The 20,674-nt window shown below is 50.2% G+C and overlaps 1 protein-coding gene and 1 pseudogene across 1 annotated transcript in view; both read left to right on the plus strand.

Annotated features, from left to right (window-relative positions):
* Nucleotides 1-20,674, plus strand: part of KIF26B (kinesin family member 26B) — a 236,260-nt gene that overhangs the window by 55,384 nt on the left and 160,202 nt on the right. The window lies entirely within an intron of this gene.
* Nucleotides 13,347-14,570, plus strand: LOC102263677 (annotated as a pseudogene).

Genomic DNA, 20,674 nt, shown 5'->3' on the forward strand with positions numbered 1-20,674 from the left:
TTGACTAGGAATGGCCGTGAGAGGGAGAGACAGACAACAAATGGGCATGAGGAGAATGGGCGTGCCCATTGCCTTGTCATGTGTACATAGACATAGGTGTGTACACATATGACAAAGCTCATGAAATTGTCTACTTAAATATGCACAGTTGATTCTGTATCAGTTATACCTCACTAAAGCTAAACAAACGAGTTTTATTGGGATTAGAGAAAATGTTTTGAGATGGGGAGAGAATGGCCTTAGAGAGCAAGTACAATGTTGGGATATTTGGAGGGAAAAGTGTTCATAATGGGAACCCACAGAAAAACGTATTGAACGGACCTTCATTAACATTATTCCAGGGATCAAGATAAAGAAGTACCATGGGAAATCTCCAAATGTGTGCGCAAAACTAACTTCTTCCAGGTAATACCACATTGTCAGGGTAGAATGAACAGGAGAAGAGATTAGCAGAGGCACTGTAACGAGAGCAAGGAGCGGCCGTTTAGGTAAAACCACTCAGACAGTTAGCTCTGTGAGATGGTAGAGAAGCTGAGGACTTGCTGCCTGTAGGACCCTGAAGATTATGGCCAGGGACACCAGCAATGGCAGTGTGATGGACATGATCACAAAGAATATTGGCAATAAAGTGAAAGGTATCATTTCCCCTTGGACAAAATGAAACTCTGCACCTACAAGTTCCTCTGAAGTTCCGGCAAGTACACCTTGTGATACAGGAGAGAAGCCAAACCACGCAGTGGTCCGTCTCCCAGGAGATGCGCATACCGTGACCTCCACATTCCGGGAGCGTCCCCACCAGCCAGTGCGAGCAGCGGGCGCTATTTCATTCTCTTTTCCCCTCTGTCTAATGTGCTGTTCACCTCCTGCTGGGACTGAGCCTGGAGTATCCGTCTCCACCTGAAAGTATAGGACGTCCTGTTCCCGCGTCTCTCTTGGGGTTGCTCCTGTTGCTCGTTCCCGTCAGAATCACACCCTCGCTAGATGATTGGAGGTGACCGATGGAGTGACTGATGGACGGGATGGTCATCTTCCCTGTGGTGGCTTCTCTCGGTGGCGTCAGCTCTGCCCCTCCCCTCCCTTCCGAGCACGGGGTGGGGCCGGCCAGCCTGGAGCTGGTGGCTTCCTTGCTGGCTCCCTGGGTGCAGCTGCTATGCTCGCGCCCATTCAGGTACCAGCCCCCATGGCGCTCAGGTCTCTCTGTGCAATGCACTTGATACTGAGAACGCCAAGGTGCTCACGGGGCATGCGCTAGCCTTGATGCTTTCACTCAGGCCTGTCCACCTTGTCTTTTGTCTTGAGTTCGTTTCTGTCTACTAAGTGAATAAGAATATGCCGAGTACTGGGATGCTAAACCATAACTCTTCATAAGGACACATCTTGGGAAGAAGGAGTTAACGTGGACCTTCTGGGGGTGTGGCTGATGCCACGAGCCCGGAGGAGACCTGGGGTTCTCTGTGTGGAGCTGTGGAGCGTCATGCAAACATCCCAGGGCTGTATTCAGTCGGAAGTTTGGTAACTGTTGTTAGATTCAGAATGGGCCACAGTCTATGAAGTGTAGAATCCTCTCTTGCGTACATAGAGCGACCTTGGGTTTTAATGACTTCATGCTATGCGTTCATTGAGAAATGTATTTCAATGAATTCCAGATAGTCTATGGGTTCCAGGTAGTGGGGCCTGCTAGGCTCTGGCTAGCCTTGTATTTTGAAAACCAGAAGCACCCAGCAGCTAGCAAGTCCTTACAGCGATCCCAGACATTCACAGCCCGGCCTTCTGAGAGTGAAGAGCCCTGGTGCTCAGTTAGCACATCTGTCCGTGAGGATCGAGCCTCGGGGGCTGTTTTTGGCGCACAAGTTCAGAATAACATCATGTGGAGTTTGAACCAAAGTGAATATAGCGGCAGACAGCCCATCACCATAATAGAAAGGCCGGAGCCGCAGCTGCCATGCACATCAAGGCGCTCGCTTTCATGGCGCTCTGCGCCCCCACGAGCCCTGCTCATATGGAAGCGATTGGGGTGAAGAGAACCCAGATGTTTCTAAAAATCAGTGAGAACGATTTGCAAGCCCGAGTCCAGACACAAGCTGGACACACCACAAAGGAAATGCATTTCCCATAACCTGCTTCGGAGGAGGCTGTAGATAGATGACTTGTCTTTGAATTGTGTTTGCTGTGAAGTGTCCAGTCATCGCTGCCATGGTGGCTGGACCGAGAGGGCAGTGTTTCCTTCGCAGACCCAATTCCTGGGAGTGGGTGCGCCCTAAGGGCTTCGTCCCCATCGCCCTCTCCGTGGCTGACAGACGTTTCCACTCTGGACTGTTAACTGGGTACGTTACTAGGAGCTGGGAAGTGCGTTCACTAACCACCTGGCTAGCCTCGGGCTCCTTACACGGGAGACAGAAATGATAATGGCTTTTCCATTTGAGATTGGATTATGGAATTCTGTAATCAAGATTACTTCAAGCCCTTGGCTGACTAAAGAGGTAAAATATCCTTGATACTTTACAGCTGGGAGGAAATGTATCCAACAGGAGACAAAAACCTCCATCTCAAATAACAGTTTGTTCCAAGGACATCCACCTACCAAAGATGCCTTAAAAAAAATTTTTTTTTAATTGATTTCAGAGAGGAAGGGAGAGGGAGAGGGAGAGAGACAGAAACGTCAATGATTAGAGAGAAGCATTGATTGGCTGCTTCCTGCACGCCCCCTACTGGGGGTCGAGCCCACAACTTGGGCATGTGCCTTTGACTGGATTTGAACCCGGGACCCTTCCATCCACAGGCTGACGCTCTGTCCACTGAGCCAAACCAGCTAGGGCCGTAGATGCCTTTTACAGTCGGCTTGATATCTTAGGTGGTTATTGCCAATGCTTTCCGCTAACGGAGTCACTGCAAGTGGGTTTACCATACGTGGAATCTGCCCTTTCCTTTGTGAGCATTCTCCATCCTTGTCCAGGTAAGATATGTTCATCTGTGATGGATGCGGAGAGAAATGTGTCGGGGTGGCCTGTACGTGCGTTTTGCCTTGGGCAGCACCCACGTTGGATAGAAGATGCAGTGGGTGCCTGTCTAGCAGGGTGTGCCGAGCTTGCCTCGCTCTCATTCCCTTGAGCGGCCCTCACCTGCTTCCCCAGTTGGCCATCCGCTCTCTCTCTTCTCTGTGGACTTTGTGGTTCCATCAGCAAGTTGCGTTCTCTGGCCTACAACAGAGCAGCTCCTTGCAAATCCCTGAGCGTACAGGCTGAGGGAGCCTGCCTGACACCCACATCAGTTGACTGGGTTCAGATTTGAACATGAAGTTTGGAAGGGGTGGGGGTGGGGACTGGCATCGAAGGAAAATGCCCCCTCACCTCACCTGGTCCTGGCTCTGGGTCTCAGCCTCCTAGTATTACTGTGTTTCTGTCTGGTTCGTGTAGGATTGTTCTCTTAAAAGTGGCTGCTCTGCCTTTGGTGCAAAAATATTCATAAATGCTATACTACTGCTGGGAGTCATGGCTTTAACTATTACAATGGCTGTTTTTCTTGTTGAATGCTTTTTGACCTGGGTCCTACCTTGTCTGGTATCAGAATCACGAACTCTGGGGAAAACTGGAGATTCTAGCTAGTCCGCAGTTTACATATGATGACACTGAGGCCCAGGGTCGTGGAAGAGGGTGAAATAATTATGCTCATTAAGATAAAAATGCCAATCGCTGTGCTTCTAAGTACTGATATGGTAACAGCCTCAGTGTACTTCCATGTGGAACTGGCATCATGCTGAAATTGTGCAAAAAAAAAACAAAAACCGACAGCGACTTTCCTTCTCACGTGCAAGCCCTGCACGGGCCACAGGACAGCCAAGCGCTTGGGAGGGGCGGGCAGGTGAGCTCAGGCCGCACGCGGTTCCGCTCAGGGAACTGACACTCACCCCACACGAGGGGCGCTGGTGAAGGAACGCCCGTCAGGCGAAGCAGCGTGAGCCGCCTACTCGGTAATTGGGAAGTTTGGTTTTAGTAATGAGATTCTGGGCCTCCTTTCTGAGCTTCTAGAAGTTTTTTTCTTTAATGGGGGCGACACTGGTTAATAAAATTAAACAGGTTTCAGGTGTACAATTCCATAATCCATCAACTGTATATTGTTTTGTGTTCACCAACCAAAGTCAAGTCTCCTTCCATCACCATTTATCCCGTTTACTTGTGTGTTTTTTTCACCCAGCCCCCCGCCCCTCCCCTCCCCACACACACACAACTGCAGTCTGCTCTCTGTCTCTGTGAGTCTGTTTCATATTGTTTGCTAGTTTGTTTGGTTCATTAGATCTCACATGTGAGTGAGGTCATATGGTACTTGTCTTCTCTGACTGGCTTATCTCATTAGCATAATGCTCCCAGGTCCATCTGAGCCATCACAGAGGGTCAGCGTTCCTCCTTTTCCCTCCGAGTAGAAGTTTCATGAGGGAAGAGGGAGCTGTTTTGCTGCGCTGGGCAGAGCTGAGTCCCCTGATCTTTCCCGTTTGTACTTCTTCCCGTAACTCAGTCTCTGCATCATCAGCGGCTGCATTTGAACTGTTCCGCGCCCCGAGAACTTCTCATTTTCTCCCAAGTAGCACTTGTGTCGGTGCTTCTAGCATCTCAGGAGGCGCATCCGAAGGTGGAAATAAAATAGGGCTCCATTTCGGCCTCACCAGCCCCTTCCAAAGGCATACGTGCCTCTCCCAGCACAACGGGCTACGTGAACGGGAAGAAAAAACTGATGTTTTGTCTCCTACAAGACAAACAGCCGTTGTAATAGTTAAAGCTATGACTCCCAGCAGTAGTATAGCATTTATGAATATTTTTGCACCAAAACTCCCCCTTTGTCTCCTGCTGGGCTCAGAGCAGCAGGGGCAGCGCAGGGAAGCCCTGGCCCCCAGCACGCAGTCTTTCCCTTTGAAACGTCCGCTGGGAGCCTCCACACAATGCACTTTGTCCGGAGCTGCTGCTCCGGTGGGTGGACATGAGAGCGCCATTGAGGCCTCGGGCAGGGATCTGATCTGCCCCAGAAACTGCCCCAGTTCCCTGTCAGGAGCCCGGCCGGAGGGAAGGCTGCCCCCTCCCCAGCCTTTCTTCTCTCCCGTTGCTCTCCTTTCTATTGTAGGAATGTGGGAACGCTCTGGAGATGGAAATAACCCTGGGGCCCGGCTTTGTTTTCCCAGGTGGATAAATGCCTGGATATCTCTATCCAGTGGGTGGAACTGGAGTCTCCGCTTTAGATTATAGCAGACTCACTTGGGACAATCGCAGGAGTTCAAGGAGAAATAAGTGCGAGGTAGTATTGTGTGTATGTTTCTTAAAAGTAATTTATTTTTTATTGATTTCAGAGAGGAAGGAAGAGAGAGATAGAAACATCAATGATGAGAGAGAATCATTGATTGGCTGCCTCCTGCACACCCCACACTGGGGATCGAGCCCACAACCTGGGCATGTGCCCCGACTGGGAATCGAACCCTGACTTCCTGGTTCAAAGGTCGACAACACTCAACCACTGAGCCGCGCTGGCCGGGCTTGTGTGTATGGTTGTTAAAAGCGTCTGCTCCCGGCTGGCTCCGTATCTGGTTTGTTTGGTATCCAAATCTCTCGCCACCACCCCTTGCTCGATTTTAATCCCTTTAAGTATTTCTGAACCCCTACACGTCTATCATGGCGTGGCTCAGTGGTTGAGCATCAACCTATGAACCAGGAGGTCACGGTTTGATTCCCGATCAGGGCACATGCCACTTCGTCCCCACCGGGGGAGGGCAGGCGGGAGGCAGCCGATCGATGAGGCTCTCTCCTCATTGATGTTTCTATCTCTGTCTCCCTCTCCCTTCCTCTCTGAAATCAATAAAAATATATTTTTTAAAAAGTCAGCTAATAATTAAAAGACGAACTATACTTCATTACTTTCTAATTATAGTTGCAGCGTATGTGATAAGCAATACTTAAGCTGGCGATGCCACGGGAAATGAACTATTTAGCTTGCCTTCTTCTCTCACTCATTGAGATGAGCCCGAGTGGGTACAGACGGAATATTCGAGAAGTGAAAGGGCGTCCCAGGAGCCATTCCCCCAGGAGTGTGAGGAGTTTGTTCGGCATGGACCCTGGGCAGCAGGGGTCTTGCTGCTCCTTTCTGGGGGTCCCTCAGGACCTGGTGGCCAGGCCAGGAAGGGGTGCAGCCACCCAGCAGTGGTACCACCTTCAGTTCATCCTTCCCATCTATACAACCGAAGCGTCCTTCCTCGGTCTCAGCTTCTGCAATTATCTAATCGCTTATGTTTTATTCTAATTGTAAGACAGGCCCCTTGAAAAATATTTGAAAACAACGTAAGGGTGTAGAGAAAGGAGACACCCATGAGTGAGCCCAGGCATCTGAGTGTGTTTCCTTCCAGTCTTTTTTCTGTGCATAGATATTTATTTTACAGAATTGGATTCCTATGCAGATGCAATAGTGTTGTATCCTGGCTTCTCCACTAACATGATCTCTTAAACACTTGCCCGTGTCATTTAACATAAATTTAAAAATAAATACATATGAAGACTGCAGGTTATTACATTGTGTAGGAAACATTTAACAAATACTCTATTATATATTTAGGTGTTTTGCTTTGACAAATGATGCTGTAGTGAAAATATTTGCCCATAAATCTTTGTGTACATCTTGGGCTATTTTTCTTGGTATATAATCCTAGTAGGACAATCATTGGGTCAAAGTGTTTGATATTTTTAAGGCGCTTGACACAGAACGTCCAATTACCCACCAGCAGTATGTGAGCGCCTAACTTCCTGAACCTATACCAGTAGCAAATATTACCTTTGCCAATTTGGTAGTTTAGCTCCGCTCATTTTACAATTTGTCCAATGTTTTTTGCTCATTTGCTTGAAGACTTTTTGTGTTCCTTTTTGTGATTTTGCCATAAGAAGTACTTGTGCTAAAATGTTTCTGTCCTTCATTCATCCCTCCCTTTAGGGCATTTGGGTTTTTCCCAGTGGTTTTTAAGGACTCTAAAATTCTGCTATTGTGAAGTGTGAACTAAGTTAGCAAAACATTTTAAACTTTAATGAAGCAACAGTAGTCCGTCTCCTTTTCCCTGTAACCCTGTTATCATTTCCAAGCCGTATGCCAGGAACAGAGCTGTGCATACTCAAGGGGCTGCATAAATGCTTCCTGCTGAGAGGGTGATCCATTATCAAAGCACACCACTGAGGCACAGGCTGGTTAGTAGAGCTAAGATGCGAATTTTTAGTTCACTGGGAGTTACAATAGGAAAGTTTTTTATAATGAGTCATCCCAGAAAAGGAAGATGGAAGAATAAAAACAAATTATATTCATAAATGTGACCGGACATCACAAAGGACCATTGTTACAAATCAAAATAAAAGTACAACTCAGAATTTTAAAAAATGAAGCAATACTTCATGCAAAATATAAATCGAATGATCTATAAAACTTACTTTAAATCTTTATTTTCTGATCATATTTTAAAGAAATACAACATTCCCAGGATAGTACAATTCCTGCACTCCTTTCTCCCATCTCATCCCCCCTTTCTCCCCAGAGGTGGCTGTTATTCTGAATATGATACTTTTCACTCGAGTGCATGTTTTCATATTTTTATGACATAGGCACAAATCTGTAAGGAATCTGGTGTCTTGTTTTTCATTTTTAAACTTTTATAAATGGTATCATGCTATAAATTTCTTATTGCAACATTTCTCTTCTCATTTAATGTCAAGTTTGGGGCCATTGATCCATTTCCATGGTATTTCATCATGTAAATTTCACAACTTATTTATCCACTTTCCCACTGGTGTTCATTCCACTGTTTTGCTCTTGCAAATGTCACTGTGATGAACAATGTTGATTGTGTCCCCTTGTTCACATATGTGGGTTTCTCTAGGGTAGCAATGGAATGGCGAAGTCATAGCTATGTGCACCTCCTTTCCTAGAAAGTGCCCAATTGTTCTCACGGGTTTAAGCTATTTATATAAATACCTGAGTCCCCCCATGGACATTTAGATTAATAAGGCCAGGGACTATCTTGTGAGTGCTTCCTGTGGACCAGGAAATGTTCTAAGGGTTTTTACATGTTTCAGCATATTTAATCCTCACCTCATCTATATATATAAAAGCCTAAGTGACTGTTCGACCGTTCGATCATTCCACCATTCGACCGATAGCTATGACACGCACTGACCAATGGGGCAGATGCTCAGTGCACAGGCATGGAAACATGAAACAGACTGATGAATCTCAGAGGGAAGGCAGGAGGGGAGAGGGCGGGAAGAGATTAGTCAAAGATCTTAAATGCATACTAGAGGCCTCGGGAGAGGGCGGGAAGAGATTAGGAGATTAGTCAAAGATCTTAAATGCATACTAGAGGCCTGGTGCACGGATTTGTGCACCGGTGGAGTCCCTCGGCCTGGCCTGTGGGGATTGGGCCGAATCCATTCACTGGGCCTCCAACATCCCCTGAGGGGTCCCAGATTGCGAGAGGGCGCAGGCCAGGCCAAGGGACCCCACCCGTGCACAAATCCATGTACCAGGACTCTAGTCATTTTATAAATGAGGAAACCAAGACACAATGAACTTGCAGAGTGAGGGACAAGGGCCCATTCAACCCAGACCATGTGGTTCCCAAGCCCCGTCTCTGAACCCTAGACTATGCTCCCGGCATAGAGAGGTGCCACCCAGGCCACATGTATGATGGTACAAAGAAGCAGCCAGTTGGCCGACAGGAAACCTCTGAGGAAGGAGGCAGCCTTGCTGGAGTTGCTGCTGCACAGATTAGGAAAAGGCACCAGATGGCTGCTTCGTGTGCCCAAGTCCGCTGAGCATCGGCAGGTCCAAGTCCAAACCCAGGCCCGGCAGCAGCAGCAGCAGCGAGCCACGCGGCTTCTTTCCCGGCTCCCTCCACCTGTGTGAGCCCGAGGGCACGTAGCTCCACCTTCATGCCCTTCCGTTTCTTCTCCTCTGGGTAGACAGCTGGCAATAGGAAGGTCAAATGCATTTTTTAGGAGTGGAAACGGAAATCATCTTGTACCTGCACCTTTCAATCGCAGCGCTTTAGTCCCCATTCCCAGTGCCAGACTTTCAGGATTAATTTGCTGCATCTGGTGGTAACAGGGCACTCCGTCTTCAGACCAGATTCCTTGCCCAAGGGCCTCATTTCCTAATGAGTAATCGCTGCAATGTTCAGAGAAAATGCTGCTGGTCCCATCCTGTGTGGACATTCATCAAACGTGACGCGAGCCCAGTCGGGAGCGGTGGCGGTGTCCTCAGCCTGCAAATAAGGGCATGGAATTCACTCTCCCAACCCTATAATTTTCCAGGGTTAGCGCTTCCATCAGGGTTTGGAGCGGCTGATGACGACACTGTTCTCGGCCCTGCAGCCCCAGGGAGGGGACCAGGCCCGAGTCGGGCTCACGGAGTGGCTGGCTGCGGTCCTGCGTCCACTTGCCTTTTACCATCCAGGCCCCTTTGTGACAGGAGAAGGCTGAGGCGGGAGGAAGCCGCCGCAGGGACGCACCCGCCCTGCGCGCACATCACAGACACGCAGCATCGACAGACTAATTACAGCGGCGGGTGGAGCATGTCCGCCCTCGGCTCAATTGATTGATTGATGGATGGAGGTTGGGATTCTCACTCCTCTTCCATCCCCGCCCGGTTATTTATTGATTTTGTTGAGCCTTTCGGACCTGCCTTCAGACCAGCGGCCGGGAACGTCAGGGTTCCGTCATCTCACATGTGCGCAGCCTTCTCTGCTGTGGAATGTGCTTCCAGAAAGAGTCACCAAAGCTTCATACTTACACCCGCTCAGGATCACAAGGACCTCTGTCCCACAGCATCCATGTGTGTCTTCCCTCTACAACAGCAGTTCTCAACCTGTGGGTCGCGACCCCTCTGGCGGTCGAACGACCCTTTCACAGGGGTCGCCTAAGACCATCCTGCATATCAGATATCTACATTATGATTCATAACAGTAGCAACATTACAGTTATGAAGTAGCAACGAAAATAATTTTATGGTTGGATCACAACATGAGGAACTGTATTTAAAGGGCCAGAAGGTTGAGAACCACTGCTCTACAACGTGAGGCTGGTCACTAGATGATGGGGTGGAGTATAGGGGGGAATGTGACCTTGTCATGAAGGGCTTTAGGATTGACTGAGTCAATGAAAGGATGCAAAGGTACTTTGGGGTCACCGGGACTGGGAAAAGAACTAAGTTCTAGAGAAAGCAGCAAAACCAGAAGGCAGTGCAGAGGTGGAGGAGTGGGTGAGACGCCCAGCACACGGCCCTGGCTGGGCCCCTGCTCTGCCATGGCGCATGGAGGAGTGAAAACCCCTGACATGAGGACTTGTGACTCGTTGCAGCCTGATGCCAAATCTACGATTCCAGGTTCATAGGTTGCTCCCCGGTCCTCTCACTTGTTTCTGCCGGTGACCAAGTAGGATGAGGAAGGCAAGAAAAGCCCTGGATTAACTATAGCCCGCGTTGTGGACAGTTTTCTTACAGCAGAGTCAGCTTACCATCTTCTCTCTGGGTCACGTGGCTCTTAGGTCAGGAGTGAGCAAAGGTGGCCGAGGGCCACATCCAGCCCGAAGCCACCTGAGTTTGTAAATAAGGTTTCGTTGCGACACAGGCCCCCCCGTGTGTTTCTGGATGGTGTGTGGCACCTACGATACTGGAGGTGAGTAACTGAACAGAGACCGCTCAGCTTAAAATGTTTACCGGTTAACTCTGCAAAAAGTTTGCCCGCCCCCCACCCCCGCCTTAAAGAAGATGTCAAGGAATGCCAGTGTGGGAGTTCCTGGAAAGCCCTCTGGCCCCGCAGAGCTGTGCGAGAGAGGGGTGTGCTTTCTGGAAGAAATGCAGGCGTGTGGGCAGGTGCCAGCTGCCTCCTCTCCCAGTGGCAGGGAGCACGGAGCCCGCGTCTGTGTGGGGGCAGGTAGCCGGCTCCTGAGTGAGGCCACCCTCTCTAGAGGGATTTGGGCCATCATGGCCCAGGTCCGTTCAACAGACTTTCTTGAACTTCTGCACTCAGAACAGGAGATCGAAGATGAGGAAGGCAGAAGCAAGCCCTTCTGAGAAGTGGGGGAGGCAGACATGCAAGCAAATTTTGCAAACAGAAGTGACCAAAGTGCCCGGCCGGTGTGGCTCAGTGGTTGAGTGTCAACCTATGAACCAGGAGGTCACGAGTTGCAGGCTCCATCCCCAGTGGGGGGACATGCAGGAAGCAGCCGATCAATGATTCTCTCTCATCATTGATGTTTCTCTCTCTCTCTCCCTCTCCCTTCCTCTCTGAAATCAATAAAATATATATTTTTACAAAAAGTGACCAAAGTCAAATCTCCCAGCTTGAGTCCCTGTAGACACAGGGGAGCAGGGTGGATGGGAACCCCAGGAGCGCACCTCGCTCTCCGAGGGAGACTGGAGGAGGCCCAGCACTGAGACTCTGGGCTTCCCCTCGTTCCTTTCATTCCCATGAGAGACTCTTCCTGTCCATCCCCCGAGTCCACGAAGCCTCCCAGAGCCGTCTTCCCTGGCCCAGCTGAGCAGACACTCAGGGAAACGTGTTCTTAGGGGGAGCGGGAGGGGAGAGCCCTTGAGTCCTGGACCAATTCTCCAGCAAGGTTTGGGGGAGCCCATTTGGAAGCCTGGGTCGCTGAAACCGGGACTTGCTCTCTGGCTCTGCTGTCTCAGCTCACTTCCCCAACCTTGTGACCAGTCGGCTGAGCTGATACCGTGTTCAGCAAGCAGACAGCGACCAGCCAGCGTGCGTGACGACAGCGGTCAGTGTAATCTGTTGCGAGAAGCCCACTAAGGAGGAAAGAAGTTAATATCCATCTTTCCCTCCAATTAGCCGGAGCTGCTTGAGCCCCGCCTCGGCCCGAGGGAGCCTCCGGGCCTGCCTGTGGCTCCCGGGGAGGCTGAGAGCTCTGTGCACGGCTTCCAGGGGCATCTGTGGTCTCGCAAGTCTGGCTGCGCGCATGGCGTGCTAAGTGGCGCCGTCTCAGATGAGGACAGTGTCTTCCTGGAGGTGGAATGCAGATAGGCCAATGAGTTCCCATCGCCGCAGGAATTTAATGCGAGGTGTCGTGAAGACGGGAGATTCTGACTGGGAATGGTGGAAGAATTTTGCAAAACTCCAGGAACCGACCTTATCACTCAGATATACCGTTGAGAGTGGAGTGAGTTACACCAAAATCTGGTCAAATGGGACCCGGCCAGTGTGGGTCAGTAGTTGAATGTTGACCTATGAACCAGGAGGTCACGGTTCAATTCCTGGTCAGGACACATGCCCGGGTTGCAGGCTTGATCCCCAGTGTAGGGCATGCAGGAGGCAGCCAATCAGTGATTCTCTCTTATCATTGATGTTTCTATCTCTCTCTCCCTCTTCCTTTATCCCTGAAATCAATAAAAAAAATTCTGATCAAATGCAGTGGCTTCAAGACACATCGAGGGAATGCCGTTACACAGACAGACTTGTTTTTTTTCTATATAATATTTTTTAAAAAGTTAATCTCTAAATTGTTTTAAAGTCCAGTTTTGCACTAACTTCCTGAAACATATAACTTGTGCATTTGTTACATTAGTGAGTATTTCCGCCAGCAGATCAATGCCACGAGCAGACCCAGCTCTTTTCAGTCTGTCCTCAAACTCCTGCCAGTTCCCGCGTCTCTGACATGAGAGGAGCCCGCGGTCAACACAGGAAACACACACCAGGATCGGGAACGCCCATCAAAAGAACATGCTGGTCTCTGACTCCACAGCTGCTACTGCTGACCCATCGGCGGCGCTGGGCTGTTTGAGAGCCGTGGGGAGGGGGAGTCGAGGCTGCAGGAGATGGGGGGCCAGACAGAATGAGGTGGGTCCACTGACCTGGTGAGCGCGTGTGTGTGCGCATGTGTATGCATGTGTCTGGGCACATGTCTACACACACGGACTTGTGTGTACATGTGCATGTGAACACATGTGGATATGCAGGTGGGCATGCAGTGAACGTGTGTGTGCGCACATGTGTGTGTGTGTGTTTCTGTGTATGTGAACACAGCACAGGGTGTTTCTTACTGGACAGGGTTGTGGCATCCGTATCCAGAAGACAAGCACCCAAAATTGTGTGCTAAGAGGGCCCCGATATCGCATCTAAGGAGCAGGGCGGTGGCATGACATTTTCCCGAGAGGAGTCCTCACTGCAAAACGTCCCGTGCGTCATGTGCCATTTTTATGAAAATATGAGGAGGTTGGAGAAAAGAATAAGAAAATAATGAGGCTTTTGCTGGAAAGAAGGGAGCTATTTGCCAAAAGAGGGAACCGGGCTTAGAAAGTTATTGTTTGGGCCCCTTCCCCAGCGAGCTTCTAAAGTGAACGCAGCCAGCGGGCGCCCCCAGCAATGGAGACGGTCATTTCTTCAGGTAACTCCCCATCCTCCTCTGGAAGATGAGGATCCTCAGAGACCCCAGAATTCAGCAATAGTGTGTCTACTTCCTTCATGAAGTCTCATCGCTGCTGTGACCTGATTCCCACAAGCTCCAAATTGGTTGTGGTTGACACTTCCCTGCAGGTGAAAAAAGCTTTATGGTGTACGAGCTGCCCCTTTGAGGGCTAGTAAGAAGCGAAGTTTTGTGGGCATGCTGACATCACTGATTCCATCAATATTCTGCACCGCTACTACAAATCAGCCTTGGAACAAATCTAGGAGCTGGAAGAACACAAGATGGAAACTTGGCGAGAGGTATACTTACAGGACTCCTTAAACCACATGTCTGCATTTCTCCTAATGCCAGCTGGTTTGATGCTGTCTCTTCATGAATCCGGAACAAGATTCATAGGCTGCCAGTTATTGACCCAGAATCAGGCAACACCTTGTACATCCTCACCCACAAGCGCATCCTCAAGTTCCTCAAATTATTTATCACCGAGTTCCCCAAGCCAGAGTTCATGTCTGAGTCTCTGGAAGAGCTACAGACTGGCACCTATGCCAACATTGCTATGGTCTGCACTACCACCCCCGTCTACGTGGCTCTGGGCATTTTTGTGCAGCACCGAGTCCCGGCCCTGCCTGTGGTGGATGAGAAAGGGCGTGTGGTGGACATCGACTCCAAGTTTGATGTTATCAATCTGGCAGCAGAAAAGACCTCAGCAACCTAGATGTGTCTGACCAAAGCCCTCCAGCATCGATCACATTACTCTGAGGGTGTCCTAAAGTGCCACCTGCATGAAACTCTGGAGACCATCATCAACAGGCCGGTGGAAGCAGGAGTTCACCGACTTGTACTGGTGGAGGAGAATGAAGTGGTCAAGGGCATTGTCTCACTGTCAGACATCCTGCAGGCCCTGGTGCTCACAGGCAGAGAAAAGCCCTGAGCTAGGGGAAGGGGTCAGGTGGCACCAAGGGTTATGCCCACTCAGTGCCTGCGCCAAGCTTGGAACCACAGATGAAACCTTGAGAGAATTGTGACTCTGTTCCCTGCCCAGGAGACCTCTACCCTTCTACCTGAGAGCCAGGGAGATATGGGGAAAGGAAGGAGAATGGATTTGTAGCTGTCCTATCCTCACACATGAGGAAAACTTTCAGCCTAGCCCTGTGGTCGGCAAACCGCGGCTCGCGAGCCACATGCGGCTCTTTGGCCCTTTGAGTGTGGCTCTTCCACAAAATACCACGTGCGGGCTCGCATGTACAGTGCGATTGAAACTTCGTGGCCCATGCGCAGAAGTCGGTATTTTGTGGAAGAGCCACACTCAAGGGGCCAGAGAGCCGCATGTGGCTCGAGAGCCGAAGTTTGCCGACCACTGGCCTAGCCCACCCCAGCCCCTGTCCACTTAGACATGCCCCCATTCTGGGTGAACTGTGGGCTCTGGGCCGCTTGGACAAATTCTGATCTCTAAGAGAGCCAGTCTTTGCCTCTCTCTCTGCCCCTGACTCCCCCCACCACAGCACAACTCTTCATAAAAATATTTTTATTCATCCTGTTTCATGCTGCATGGAGGAGGCTGAGTCCATGTAGTCACATTTCTTCCCATAGTGGGAGTGGGGAGGATCGTGGGGAGGAAGGCCTTTGGGTTCCTGTGCGATATTCATACGAAGAGAAGTGGGGTTGGGCGGAGGAGGACTGTAAGTGATTAGTTAAGGTTATTGCTTTTCATGGCAAACCTAATTAAAATGAAGAACCTCTTTAAAAAAAGTTATTTTTTGGAATTCTTCTACCTTAGAGAAGGAGAGAAAGAGAGGTTGGGGGGGGGGAGGGGAGGCGCCCTTGTTACTGAGTTGAGTGACGTTTTTCTTTATTAAAAGGTTATGAAGTCTGGCATTCGAGCCGGCTGATAACAGCTCAGTTACACCCTGTGGTTTGGTTTGGTTCGTTTCTGTGAGCTGTGCTCTTGAAACAGTTTGCATCTAGACTGTTGGATTAAGGGTTCTTGCAGGGGAGATATTACTGATTCAGCAAGTGAGGCTGCTTGCTAGAGTAGTTATTTAAAAAATATATATGTTTTAAAGTATATTACACACACACACTATGTCCAAACACACTAAATACATGTGTGTGTGTTGGTTTGTTTTGTAACCTCAGCTGGGGTAGAAAGAGAAGGGTGTCGCCTGGCCAGAATGGCTCAGTGGTTGAGCATCGACCTATGAACCAGGAGGTCATGGTGCGATTCCCAGTCAGGGCACATGCTTGGCTTTAATGTGGGGATTTTGTGGTTCACTTTTCTCTTCATTTTTTTTTTTTTGTGTGTGTGTGTGGTTCATTTTTCTTTGGGGGTATCCATTAGGGGGGTGGTAGCCGAATTGATTGGCAGAGTCCACAGGCATTTCGGGTGTATTATTAATATTTGGATGTATTTTAACTTTCCCTACCTGTAGCAAAAGCTGTGTGCCCTGACCGGGAATCGATCCCTGGTTTGGGGCGTGCAGGAGGCAGCCGATCGGTGATTCTCTCTCATCATTGATATTTCTATCTCTCCTTTTCCCGTCCTCTCTGAAATAAATAAAAATTTATTTTTTTTAAAAAAGGAGAAGGGTCTATGCTGGGAGAGTCGTTGCCGCCTGGGGTATAAAGAAGAGACTCCGGCTGCCACTGCAGCGACCTGCCTCCTCCCCCACCAGCGTGGCCCCCCGTCCAGCACCAGCACCTGCTTGTCATGTGGAAACGCTGCCTTCGTTTGTCGGCTGTGCTTCTGAGCCGTGGCGACAGACACACTAGGTCACTCCGGGAGAATGTCGGGAAGGGGTGACCGGCCTTCACTTGGCATTGTCTGGCTTCTTATCTCAATTAAAATCAAGCCCTTAACTTGGCTTTAATGTGGGGATTTGTGGTTCACTTTTCTCTTCATTTGTGTGTGTGTGTGTGTGTTTCATTTTTCTTTTGTGGTATCCATTAAGGGGGGGGGGTAATCCATTAAGGGGGTGGTAGCCGTATTGATTGGCAGAGTCCTCAGGCATTTCGGGTGTATTATTAATATTCAGATGTATTTTAACCTTCCCTACCTGTAGCAAAAGCGATCATGGCTTAATCAGGGTTATCTTTTACTCCAGAATTAAACCATGTTTTTTGTGGTTACCGTGAGGTGAGGCACAGTGAAGTGACTTTTTCAAGTGACTTTTGTATTAGTCAAATCTTTCAAAACTGCCACACAGACTTGTAAAAACGTGTACTCCCACGTATCCGTGATTGAGTGGCATTGTTGCTGCCGTGTTTAACGAAAGGACAACCTAGAGCCCTAATGCAACGCATCCCAAACCCAGTTGCCTTAAACATTGAATCCTTTTTACCGCCCACCTATGGTGTGTGCGGCGCTGTGCTGCGCTCCGTGAGGGGGATGCAATCCAGTCCCCGTCTTTAGGGACCCAAATTCTCATTGGAACGTCTTAAAGGTGCACAGGGAAACGGATGCAAAAGGTAGTGGAGGGATATAGGCCCGTTGAGTAGAACCAGAAGGGAATTCCCTGGGGTCAGAGGAACTGGAGGTCACGGTGGATTGGAGTGGGGAGTCATAGGGAAGAAATGGGGTTCGACTTAGGTCTTTAAAGAACCAAGAGGATTCGGATGAGCAAATGCTCCAGGGCACGCATTCTGATTACTCAGAGTTTGGGACTCTCCGCCCAGGGCGCTGTGTTGGGGGGTGAGTGTGACTGGAGGGCGGCTGATACCAGGCTTAGTGGCTGTGGCTGGTGGGGTGCTCCCTGAGGGACTGTGAGCACAGAACCCGCGTTGCTAATGAATTGGGTGGAAGGGGGTGAACAGGCTGTTGCAATGGTCGAGGCTGCAGTTACTGAGGATCTGGATCAGGCGGACGTGCACAGAAAGCAATGGATTCGAGTCATGGGCAGGGTGGGGGGAGGATTGGCAAGGGCAGCCAAGCAGTTCACGCCTGAAGAATGCTGTGGTCTGGAGCACTCCACAGTCCTTGTCTGACCTCCTGAAGGACGAGAGGCCTTCCTGGTGTGTTTGAAATTCCCTGACTATTGGTGCACAATCTATGTATATAAAAGGCTAATATGCAAAGTGTCCCCTTGGGAGTTTGACCGGGAGACTGGGAGTTTGATTGCTCGCTACGATGTGTGCTGACCACCAGGGGGTGGCACGGAACATGACGGGCTGAGAGAGTGAGGGAAGGAGGAACGTGGGACGCTGAGGGAGCGAGGGAAGGAGGAGGCGGGGAGGCGGGGAGGTGGGGAACCTGATCAGCCCTGATTGCCAGCCAGGCGTAGGGACTCTACCTGTGCACGAATTTCGTTTACTGGGCCCCTAGTTTTAAATAATCTCTATGTAACTTTCAGATGCTCATTTCCTTCTGGATTCCCCGGCACAGTTTCATATTTTCTCTCTCTCCCTCTCCTCCCCCTCTTTCTCGCTCAGAAATATATATGTTTGATTTGATAACTGGCTCAAGAATTTCCAGTTACATTTTGTTCCTCTTCAGCTTCTGGAGATACTTGGGAGGTAGCCAGCGGGAGAGAAAGTGAGAATATAAAAATAAACCCAAAGATTTGGGCTGGAGCGACAGGAAGGATGAAGCCGCTATTAGTGAGACAGAAAAGGCATGGGAAGGAGGAAGATGGGAGTCCGGTTGGAAATGCGGCGTTGAACTGCCCCCGACATCCAAGAGGCGCTGTCTCGCGGGCGGTTAGACAAATGAGTCTGGCGCGCAGGAAGCAGTCTGGGCTGGGGATATAAATTTGGGCTCATTGGCATAGAGACGGTGTTTAAAACCATGAAACTGAGCAGGGTCACCAAGGTTCCCATTTATCTTAAGGACAAAATAACATAAACGCGGAGAGAATGGTAATATTTTCTGTTTATTGAGTTCTAACAATGAGCTCATGTCATAACTGAAAACACACATCACAGATAAGCTTCTCCAGAAACACATGTGTAACGTGGTTGAGCTACGTTACATATGTGCACGTTTATGTGTGCAGGCACCCGGGGTACATGTACAGAGTCATCGGAAACGCCTGGGGCCATGGCATCCCTGTTGGGTGAGGTCTCTCCTTCCAGCTCTGCTGTCCACGTTGGGGTTGTTTTTCTGTCCTCTTACGTGCGCCTTGCTTTGTGGTGGGTATGAGAAGGCGCAGGAATGGCTGTTCAGCTGAGATGTTTGTAAAAAGTGGGCGGAAACCTTACCTACTAGTAACTTGACTCATTGGAGGGCGGAGGACGGTGAAGAGCAGCCCTTGACGTTGTTAGATGATTGAGCGCTGTACCACGGCATCAAGTTCATTCGGAAGAGGCACTTGGGATGCTGACTGGCCCAGAAGCGTGTCAGGGAGGAGCAACTGTAGACCCGAGGGGAGGAGCAACTGTAGACCCGAGGGGTGGAGCCAGGAGAGGGGAGGGAGGAGGAGTGGGAGTTATCGTCAGATATTTGAACGGGCACAGACTTGTATGTTGCTCTAGAGCAGTGATGGCGAACCTATGACACGCGTGTCAGAGGTGACACGCGAACTCATTTTTTTGGTTGATTTTTCTTTGTTAAATGGCATTTAAATATATAAAATAAATATCAAAAATATAAGTCTTTGTTTTACTATGGTTGCAAATATCAAAAAATTTCTATATGTGACACGGCACCAGAGTTAAGTTAGGGTTTTTCAAAATGCTGACACGCCGAGCTCAAAAGGTTCGCCATCACTGCCCTAGACAGAACTGGGATTCTCGGGTAAGGGTTACAAATGGATAAATCTGCATTTAAATAGAACTTCCTTGCACCCACCACCCTGTTGGCATAACATGTGTCAGCGGGGTGACCACCAGTCGGGGGCACAACCAGGGCGACTCCCGTGGGCCAGGACCTCTCAGCTCTGCCAGCTGATGAATTCCATGGGTCTCGGTTGGCATGTCTCAGAAGCTAACGATGGGATGGTGTGGGGGAGGTAGAGGAGGGGTGGGGGTCGGAATGGTGATGGAGAGGGACTTGGCTTGGAATCAGGAAATGTTCTCAGTAAAACAGACAGAGGTCACCTGGTCTAATCTCACTTTATAGAAAAAGAGAAGACAGATCCACACAGCAGTTTACCGGGGGGAGCACATTGATTCAGACCTTCTCCTCTTAGTCCCTCTCCAGTGTCTTCCCAGAGTTATGTTACGTGTCAGATTGGGCAGCAACTACCACACGAGAAGTGCTTGTCACGTGCCAGGCATGGGGCTGGCCGGGCCCTGCGCATGCATTTCCTTCTTTAAAATGTCACCTGTCAGTGGTGTCTCTTAGGACCGGCGGTGGGCCATTACTTTTCTGACTGTGAAGGGTTCCCCATCAGCGGTAACGGGCAAACCCTCTCACCAGGCCTGGGCGCAGGGAAGGCCCGCAGCCACCGCTCAGCTGGGCAGGACCGGTGTGGGTCCTGTTCCCCCTTTTCAGTCAGTCTGTCCGGAGAACGGTGGGATCCTGGCCATTCTGATGCTCCCCTGGAAGTAGGGACAGCGCACCTCCCAGCTTTCTGTTTGCACTGCTCCCGGGGCGGGGGAGCTGGTGGGAGAGGACCCGCAGTACACAGGCAAACTCTGGACTCCAGCATCACGTAGCGCCCTGGTCCGCGCTGCAGAGCGAGCATGTCAAACTCAAAGGCTAACACGGGCCAAATAAGTGAGGCATGTGGCCCGCGGGCCGCGGGTTTGACGTGCTTGCTGTAGACAGAGATGCCACACTCGTCCCAGCTCTCAGATCTTGGATCTCCCACATGGAGCTAATGTTTGAAGAGATTCTTTCTTTCCCTGGAGTGTCAGACCCCCTGTCCACTCAACACGAAACAAGGAAGAGGCTTCCTTTTCCATCACGCGAGGACAGATGTGGCCACGTGCTGGCAGCATCGGGCGCGATGAAGGCAAGAGCTGGCATTGCCGAGCACCAGCCTTGTTTACCTCCCAGAAGCCCCTGGGGCCCGAGGCTGGGGTTTCACCCGCAGACCCTGGTCCACGTCCTCGCCACCCCGAGCGGACTCTGCGGCGTGCGACAGCGTGTCACCGTGTCACCATCCTCTCTCTCGTCAGCGACACAGCAGCATCCACCACTCGGCACCCCCTCGGGCCCCGGGCACTTTCCTGTCCTCGCTAACGAGGCCCAGAGCGAAGCAAGGGAAAGGACGAGGGGGCGGTCGTGTGGGTGGAGGAGTCGGTGTGAGCCACGGCGGAGAAGTGAAGGGGCCATTCAGCGGGAGAGACGTTTATTTGTAGGTCAGGGC

This window comes from Myotis brandtii, unplaced genomic scaffold (genome assembly GCF_000412655.1).
Source record: "Myotis brandtii unplaced genomic scaffold, ASM41265v1 scaffold627, whole genome shotgun sequence".
NCBI classification, from domain to species: domain Eukaryota; kingdom Metazoa; phylum Chordata; class Mammalia; order Chiroptera; family Vespertilionidae; genus Myotis; species Myotis brandtii.